The sequence below is a fragment of the Camellia sinensis genome, chromosome 5 (assembly GCF_055761805.1).
Source record: "Camellia sinensis isolate YWXY chromosome 5, ASM5576180v1, whole genome shotgun sequence".
In the NCBI taxonomy this organism is placed as follows: Eukaryota; Viridiplantae; Streptophyta; class Magnoliopsida; order Ericales; family Theaceae; genus Camellia; species Camellia sinensis.
The window spans coordinates 160630336-160640083 of NC_138965.1; the positions used below are offsets into that span (position 1 = coordinate 160630336).

Sequence of the window (9748 nt, forward strand, 5' to 3'; positions counted from 1 at the left end):
AACTCTACTAGGTCTCTAACTTCAACTAACAAATCCAACTCATGCAATTCAGCCTCAGCAACCTTAAGCTTAGCTGTGACATCCCCGAAGACCTCTCTATTCCACTGGCTCATAGCATTTCTTAGCAACTTGAGTTTACAATTTAATCTGAATCCAGCCCACCCCAGTACCGTAGCCTCCTGCTAAACCTTAGCCAAAAAAACTGAGAACTGAAGGTGTGCAAGCCATGCATTGATGAACCGAAATGGCCTAGGTCCCCAATCCTTTTCATCCTCCATCAAGATTAATGGACAATGGTCCGAGAGTAGCCTAGGCAAACCCCATAACTTGAACTTGAACACTTCTAGCCACTCTGGATTAACTAGGACTCTATCAATTTTACTCCACCTCCCCCCCTCTTGTGCATTACACCAAGTAAACTGTTTTCCCAATAGAGGAATTTCAGATAATTCACAATCGTTTATGAAACTATTAAACTCCCTCATTTCCCTGTCCCTCCTAGAACATCCCCTCATCTCACCCACATTTCTAATTTCATTAAAGTCACCACCAATGCACCAGGGCTTGGCAAACTTCAACCTCAGATCACCCAGAATACTCCACAGCTTATCTCTATTACCCACCTCGTTAGGAGCATAAATATTAACAATTACACATTCGAATGAGTTAAAAATTGTACCTGAGAGTAATAGGAAGTTCCTATTGCTGCAACACTCACTAAGTTGGAAGACCCGAGGATCCTAGATACACAACAGCCCTCCAGATAAACCTTCTGAATCTACACACATATACACCATGTTATCTCTTGGCCATAACGCTTTAACCTCCATATCAGAATAGTGAGCCAACTTTGTTTCTTAAAGAATTACAAGATCTACTTTCCTCTCAAATATCAACCTTCTAATTTTTCCCATTTTCTCCCTTTTCCCCAACCCCCTACAATTCCAAGAAAGCATCTTCATTTGGAAACTACAAAACACCATAAACCACCACTAGAACCACAATCAAGCCCTAGCCCTAGCCCCAACCCCAACCCCAACCCCTCCTCCAATCCTCCCCTTATCATTTAGCTCCATTTCTGAGACCATTCTCAGTGCTTCATTTTCCTTACCATTATAATTAATCCCCAACATGCTCCCCATCTGGAGAGTAACTTGAGCTTCCTTGAGGATTAAACTTCCATCCCCTAAGCTGCTCCTGAATGATGATGTCGATGCTAATGCAGCCACCACTGGCTTGAAGACCACACCCTTGGAGCCTTTCTTTCTCGACGAAGCACCCTTCTGGTTCAAACTCCTCACAAGGCCTGAGAAGCCTCCCATTTGCAACTTGTGAATTTTCCCTAACTTCCTCTTATCGCTCATATTTCCTTTACCTTTCAAATAATCCCTTTTCAATTGGGTGTGATTGAGCTTTTCATCCACTCTTCCAGGCCTTGTCTAATTACTAATTGCACTGGGCCTGATTACCCTTTTTTGGTTATTAATACCCTCATCTGGGCCTGTTAAGTCCATATTCCTTGGAAGCCCATTATAATTGGCAGGGGATGGACCCAGGATAACTTCTAAATTTATCCCTGGCCTTACATCATCCGATTCACTCAAACTTTTTATGAAGCCAGATGTGCACACCTGTCCATCCATCCCTTGGATTACCTCATTTACACCCCCCACAGGGCTAATCAATGCACCATTTTCCCAGAAGCCCCCAACATTTTCATTTCCTAAGTCATTCAATGACTCCTCAACTGCCGAAGCATGCACCGAGACATTATCCTCATCCAAGTCACCCTCTTTCCTGCCTTGACATGTCTCACTAACATGATCCAGATCATCTCTCCTATCCAGCTCACCCATTGAGTCAGCTGCCTTGGCATTACTTCTCTCATTCTCCTGCCTGTTACTACACTGAGGCCATAGGCCAACAGAGGCAAATGAACCCGAACCTTCATCATGATGAACCTTTCATTTGCATACCTCTGTCACCACCTCCGACACTATTCTCTGCTCCTCACACACTCTGATCAGATAGATCATCCCTTTACACTCCAGATAGATCACGCTGCTAATGAGTTCCATAATCTTCGTCGTTACTCTTATTTTTTCACACCTGAATGAAACTGGATGGCGCACATCGCCCCTCAAATTGGACAAATTCACCCCACACACTTCCAATCTTGTTCAAGGTACCACTGTTCCAAAGATTTAGTGGTATGCCATAACAGCTTAACCGCACACATCTTTCTTGTTCCAGATACATACCAGATACCCATTCTTTGCAAAACTCACACCACTCATGGATCTAAGGATAGAACATTGGGAGTTTTTCTTTATATCCTCCTTTGAATTGAAAGTGACAACCGCATCTCTACCACCACCATCTCTCAGCAGAACATCTCCCACTTCTTTTTCTTTTAGTTCCTTTTTGAACTCCTCCAAAGAGGTACTCTGCTTGAGCCTTATGATAACACTCTCATACAACCAACCATTTCCCACTTCTGCCACTCTAACTATTGTACCTATCTTGTTGAGATTGACCTTTGCAATGAAAACATCTACAAAAGATCTATGGTCCCTGCTTTGAAATTTATTCATTTCACCACCCACACTTCCCACCCTTGTACTATCTATCCCACGAACGAGGTGTTGATTTCTAGCTTCACTCCTAACATTCTCCTTATTGTATTCTGCAATCTTAACCTCCAACGCTTTATCATCCACCCACAAGCCATTAGCTCTTTGGACTGCTATGTCTGTGGCCACCGGGCAATCAAACCTAACAAAACCAAACCTCAAGTTTTTTGCCTTTCTTCTCTTCTGTGGGATAAAGACATCTTTGACGATGCCAAACTTCATGAATAATGAGTATAACCCTTTCGGATCCATTGAGTTTGGAATATTATCCACAAACACTATGAACAAGCCTTTTCTTTCCCCCTCAAGCCTCACATCTTGTCTTCCTCTTTGTTTCACCACCGGAATCCACCCTCATCTCCCCATGTCTTCCTCTTTGCCCCTTAAGCCTCACATTTTGTCCTCCTCTTACTTGGAATATTATCACATTGTAAGTTTTAACGACAATTTATAAAAATCGTGTTAAAAAAAGTCACCCATTGCCAATTTTTAACAACATATGTAAAAAATCGTCACAAAAAATTATTTTAACGACAAATAAATGACACATGCTCAAATAGGGTGATGACACATGAACATATAGGTGACACATGGACAGATACGTAGAGGTAATATAGTATTTTAAATATTTATTGTCTTTTTAGTCCCAAAAGAATAGAGTTTGGGATTATTGCCCTAGAACTATGAAAACTTGACTTATGATCCGAGCGTCCTAAAATTTATATAAATTTAGAAGAGCTAAAATGTAATTTACCCAACAATTTAATAATGTATATGTGTGTGTCAATTTCCGACCACACTGCCAATCAAGTACTCAGCTGGAGAACACTAGCAGAATAGATTGCCCAAACAACCTGTCACAGAAAAGAAGAGATTCCGGCGGTGGTTCGTCCACCCGGGGGCACTCCGACAATCAAGTCAGTTATCTCTCAAAGATAGCAAAAGTGCTTAACTCACTATTCAAAGCATAAAAAGCATACCTTAGACCATGAGGGTGCCTCTCTTTTATAGCCAACACAAACCTAGTCCCAATAGAAGCCTAGCTTCAATGGACTTAGGATTACTGCTAATCTTGGACTCCCAGTAGGATTGGGATAAACTCTATAAGAGTCCTATCTTTACCCAAACTGAAGTCCTCTCTTATTCTAGGACTCTTGTCCTTTATCCACTTATCCCGGATTTCAGTATTCTCGCAGATAACCTCGGCCTAGCCGCGATCACCTCGGCGTCATGACCAGGACACATGGCACCCCGGCTGGCACTTCGGTGACACCTCGGCCACGTGTTGTCACTCAAAAATTATGTCCCCACAACTACCCCCTAGGTTCTATTACCTCGGCATCCTGAGGTAATGGAACCTATATCATTCCTTCCTTTAATCATAACCCCGATTTAACTTCAGCTTGTAAATTTTTCTTAAAATTTCAACAAGTGTTAAACATGTCATCGGTTTAACTTCAACTTGTAAACTTAAATTTCAACAAGTGTTAAACATGACCTCGGTTTAACTTCAACTTGTAAACTTAAATTTCAACAAGTGTTAAACATAACCTCGAATTAACTTCAACTTGTTAATTTTTCTTTAAAATTTCAACAAGTGTTAAACATGACCTCGGTTTAACTTCAACTTGTAAATTTTTCTTAAATTTCAACAAGTGTTAAACACAACCATGGTCTCTTGTTTGTTGGATCCATTGTTACCTCGGCCTCGGTTCGGCGAACCGTTTCCCTTCTCTTGTTTTGTCGCCTTTATCCCCGCCGTGTCTTCCTCGACTCTAGCATATTTCTCAATTCTGACCATGAGTTCCTCCATACTTTTTGGCAATGTCTTTGCCAATGACTTTCGAAGCGGACAATCATCTTTCAAGCCGTTCTTGAAAGACACGACCGTCACCTCTTGGTTGCACTCGGGTATTCGGTTCAACGCCTCATAATACCTTTTGGCATAGGCCCTAAGGCTTTCATCCTCATTGATTCTCAGAGCCATCAGGGAGTCCACCCTTAATGGTTGTAGTTTGTTTGTCTCAAACCTGGCCACGAACATCTCGGTCAGGCCTTCCCAAGTTTTCACAGTTCCTTTCAGCAACTTGTGAAACCAGTCTGATACAATTTCCCCAAAGGACGAAGGGAACACCTTGCAGAGCAACGGCTCGTTCCCGATGTATAATGTCATCGAGTTCAGGTACAAGCCGACGTGAAAGTTCGGGTCTGACTTACCGTCGTATATCTGGAATCTCGGCATGTGGAACCTTTTCGGGGACTTAAATTTTTCCAACTCTACCGAGAACGGTGTCCTCGGCTTGATCGGAGAGGTCACCTCGGCATCTTGTCACTTTCTCTGGAGGTAATCCCTCAAATCCTCCTTTGTTCGTCTAGGAGCTCGGCTATCTCCTGATTTTAGCCTTTTCGGTGCACTACTTCCAGTGTCATTATGAGTCCTTTTGGACTTCCCTCCATTGATCATGTCGAAGCAAAGTTCATTCCCTTGAACATCCCGATGTTCCTTGGTGCAGGTTTCTTTGGTTCGACATGTTTTCTGGGATTCTCTCTTCCTTGATCCTCCATGTCCAACCTCCCATGAAAGCCGGTGAGAATGTCTCTTGGTCTCGTCGTGTTGAGGGACTGCAAGAACCGTTTCTGCCCCCCTTTCTAGGCACCCTTCTTGGCCGCTGGAATAGGCATCTCTTGCAACGGGTATAGTGGTTGTATGACGTTGTTCTGCATCATAAAGTTGACGACCGTTTGTAGGTCCGCCAACTTGTTCGCCATTCCTTTCATCTCGTCGTCCCTCCGCAGGCATCTATCTTTCCATACTTGGAGGTCGTCTTCGTTATAATACCCGCTCCAGTCCGATTTCTTCGGTACTCCGCCCTCTTGGCCGACGTCCTTTCCTCCGTGATTCTTATCACGAGTCTCTTTGTTACAGTTGTCTTCTTCGACGTCAAGGTCAATATGTTTCCCACTCTCAGTAGGGGTGTCGTCCCCAACCTTCTCTTTCTGTCCATCGTTGGCCATCTATTCTCCTTTCTTTCCCACAGACGGCGCCAAATTGTGTGTGTCAATTTCCGACCACACTGTTAATCAAGCACTCAGCTGGAAAACACTGGCAGAATAGATTAAGCCCGAACGACCTGTCACAAAAAGAAGAGATTCTGGCGGTGGTTCATCCACCCGAGGGCACTCCGACGATCAAGTCAGTTATCTCTCAAAGATAGCAAAAGTGCTTAACTCACTATTCAGAACATAAAAAGCATACCTTAGACCCATGAGGGTGCCTCTCTTTTATAGCCAACATAAACGTAGTCCCAATAGAAGCCTAACTTCAATGTGCTTAGGATTACTACTAATCTTGGACTCCCAATAGGATTAGAATAAACTCTCTAAAAGTCTCATCTTTACCCAAACTGAAGTCCTCTCCCATTCTAGGACACTTGTCCTTTATCCGCTTATCCCGGATTCCGGTATTCTCGCAGATAACCTCGGCCTAGCTGAGATCATCTCGGCATCATGACCAAGACATGTGACACCTCGGCTAACACTTCGGTGTCACCTCGATCACGTGTTGTCATTCAAAAATTATGTCCCCACAGTATACGCTCAACATGGTCAGCTAGAACTTGATAAAAATATCATAACAAAATATCTATAACCACTATATGTCCTATCATATTTTGTTTATCATTTTAAAATATATTTATATTTATTAAATATTAATAATATTCATGTAGTATTTATTTAACAAATAGTCTTATAAGAAGGTCTTATGTCAAAATATTCTAATATTAGTGATATATCAAAATTGTGATATAAAAAAAAAAAATTAGAAAACAATTATTGTAACATTGATAGGAGTATATCACAATCAACCCCTATTATTTCCAAATGCATTAAGATAAGAGTGACAACGACCCACACGGTTGGGGAAAAAAGAAGGAAAAAAAAATTTCTCAAATTATATATGAATTTTTTTATTTATAGAGTGTTACTCTTCAATACATTATAAAGTTGGAGATGAGGAGATGAAGGATTGACACAAGTTCAACAAAGCAAGAAATGGCTCGCAATGTCTTCCAACTCCTCTGTGTCGTCTTCTTGTCTATCCTCCTCCTCTTAAATCATCAGAAGGAATCAGCACTATCCAAACGTAGTGAGTATAAGCTTTATCTTAACCTTCTTCAAAATAATAATTACATTCGTTTTGAGTTTTTGAAAATAAATCTTTAATTTTCAGCCAGTTGAATCAAAGGTGAGTAAAATGCTTCGGCTTCAAACTCTGAGGGATAAAATGAATTTTGCTATATATATATATATATATAATTTTTAGTATTTCACTATACATGTGTTCAAAGAATAGCAGAAATAGACATCAATTTAAGTGTGTAGTTAGTTTATCTTCTTTTTTTTTCTTTTTTTTTAAGTGGGGACGTTAATTTAATAATTTTTTTAAAAAATAAGATATTATTATAATCTCACTATTTTATTCTTCCGTAAGAAATAAGAAAATATTGAAAGTTTATTATTTTATTTATTCTAACTTATAATATTATGCAAAATCATTACAATCTCAATTTCATAATAATTTGGATACTTGACTTAGACCAAGGATGGATATTATAATAGTAATTAGTAAGATAATTTCATATTAGCATGCTTTGCACTCAAAAAAATTATGTAGTTGACACCCTTAAAATTATAAAGATTTGCAATCTCAAATTATTTATATTATAAAATTTTTAAAATAGTTTCAAAATCAAGTTTTGTCAAATATTGATCTATTCTATTTGTTATCTGTGTTATTTATTAAATTTCTGTATTGTTTAGAGTTTCTTATATCCTTCTACTTGTTTTTATTTGTTACCATTCTTGTTTTCTATTCATATTTCATTTAAGATTATTATTTTTTCCTTCTATAAATCACCCTTTAATTTATTTATGCACTTTATTTTGCATTTAATCCTTTTTTTATTTTTTATTTTTATTTTTGTCTTTCTGCATTTATTCCGATTTGTTCACTCTTTAGAAATAAGAATATTGTCCAGAAATGAAAATATTGTCTATATTCAACATGTCATTCTTAAAATTGAGTTCATAAAATTATTTAAAACTTAACTGTGTAACAGGATATAAGATGATTTTGTAACAAGTTATTTGTAACAAACAATAGGCTATACCTGAAGCAGTATAGTGGGAGTATTTTTCTCACCATATATAATGGAGGACCTATATTTTTATAAAAAAAGTTGTGTTGTTTGTGATTATATGTTCGATTATATTTTTGTTCTCAATTATGTTGACAAAGAATGTTCAATTAATAAGAATATTATTCACCTTTTTGTACTGTTATAGATTAAAGTTTAAAATTTGGAAGAGGATCCCCTTCAATCTAAAATATGGACTAGAGGGCACTGTCTGGGTATGTGGGGCCTATCATGGGTCATGTTTCTATAATCTGTACTGTTCATTTTATCGTACACTTTGTGTATTTCATTTGCAAAAAAAATTAGATTGATTCAATAATTATAATTTGTTCAATTGATTGCGTTTGTCATTAAAACAATGTATAGTTTATTTTTTAAAACTATGAGATAAATTAAACAAGTTATAGTTATCAAATCAACCTAATTTTTTGTATGAACAAAATACACAAAGTGTCCAACAAAATGAACGATTTGAATAATTGAAACGGAACCCGTAGAAGGCCCAATGACCTAAATAGCACCTCCTCCAGTCCAAATTTTAGACTGAAAGGGATCTATCTCTTAAAATTTTTATAATAATTTTTTGACGAAAACTTACAAATTTTTTTTTCCCCCAAAGTTTGAATCAGGGTGAAAAGTATTCCATGTTTCATAAAATTAATATCAACTATGAGATACATGCATCCACTACTCCCCGAGTATTTAAAGAATATCAATAAATGATACTAATTTGTGACGAAAGTTATAAAGAAATGCATGTAGAGTTGGGAAGCGTCATTGAAGACATTAGCATATACTACATTGTTCTAACACCAAAGATCATATGGTGGTTCTTTGTAGGGATGGACATTAAAGATACGATAAGTGGGCCTCCCCCACCTCCCGGAAGTCACGGACCCGGAACTCATGGAAAGAAGAAGCGCTGAAAGCGAAGGAAGAAACATCAGCTATAATATCATGCAAATAGGATGCTCATAGGAAACATCCAAATCTATCAGACATACATTACTTGGGCCTCTGTCTTGTTTTTTCTGTTGTCTGTTTTGTCCAGGAAATTCCATGAATCATATAACCTGTTAACTGATTAAGATACACAATCTCTAGTTATCATTTCTTCAAATTTATATTAATATTGGTCTCATTCTAAGAGTATCATCATTAGGGATGTAATTAGTTCGGTACGTTCGGTATTTAGGTAAAGTTTTTTATCAAATCGATAGTATCGTTTTTATTATTTTAAATACTGATACATATTGCTTTTCCGACAAGATATTAAATCGCACCGAATCACACTAATTGAAAAGGTTCAATTTGGCGTGACTTAATCGGTTTAGGATATTTTAAATTTAAGCCATTTGTAATATAGTCACTCATTCATTTAAAAATACTGAATTAGCCATTTGTCAATCATTTCAAACATATCAAATCTATCGATTTAGTAAATACTTTATAATTTCTAGATTAACAAAAATACAAATAAAAAAGTAATAATAAATACTAAGACTTCAAGAATAGTAAATTAGAGTTAAAGATTATATATAATAAGGATATCCTAACTTAGGTTATAGGAATAATAAGGTTAATTAATTGAGATTAATAATTTATGGGTAATGCACCAATAAATCCCAAATTAACAGCTTATACACTGTTTAATCCTAAAAGTTTTCTTATAGACTAAAAGGCCCCATTATAGGAAAATTGACCATAAAGGACATATACATCACGGGCGTGAATCTAGACGTTAGTGGGCAAATTTGGTAATTTGACACTGTAAAATTACAGAATTGGGACATCTTGGGCAGTGGTGAAATTGCAGAGATGGAAAATTTGGGGTTTCAATGTGACGACGAGTAACATCGAGATTATTTCGAAAGGAAACGTACATTTGAAAGCGGGAAGGGTGGAAATAATTGGGGC

At 37.7% G+C, this 9748-nt stretch overlaps 1 long non-coding RNA gene across 1 annotated transcript; it reads left to right on the forward strand.

The window, feature by feature from the left end:
- The first annotated feature begins 6517 nt into the window (after positions 1-6517).
- LOC114278935 (uncharacterized) lies at positions 6518-8972 on the forward strand. The gene is made up of 2 exons (XR_003635113.2): positions 6518-6780; positions 8672-8972. It is a non-coding gene; the product is annotated as an uncharacterized LOC114278935 (long non-coding RNA).
- Positions 8973-9748: the final 776 nt, after the last annotated feature.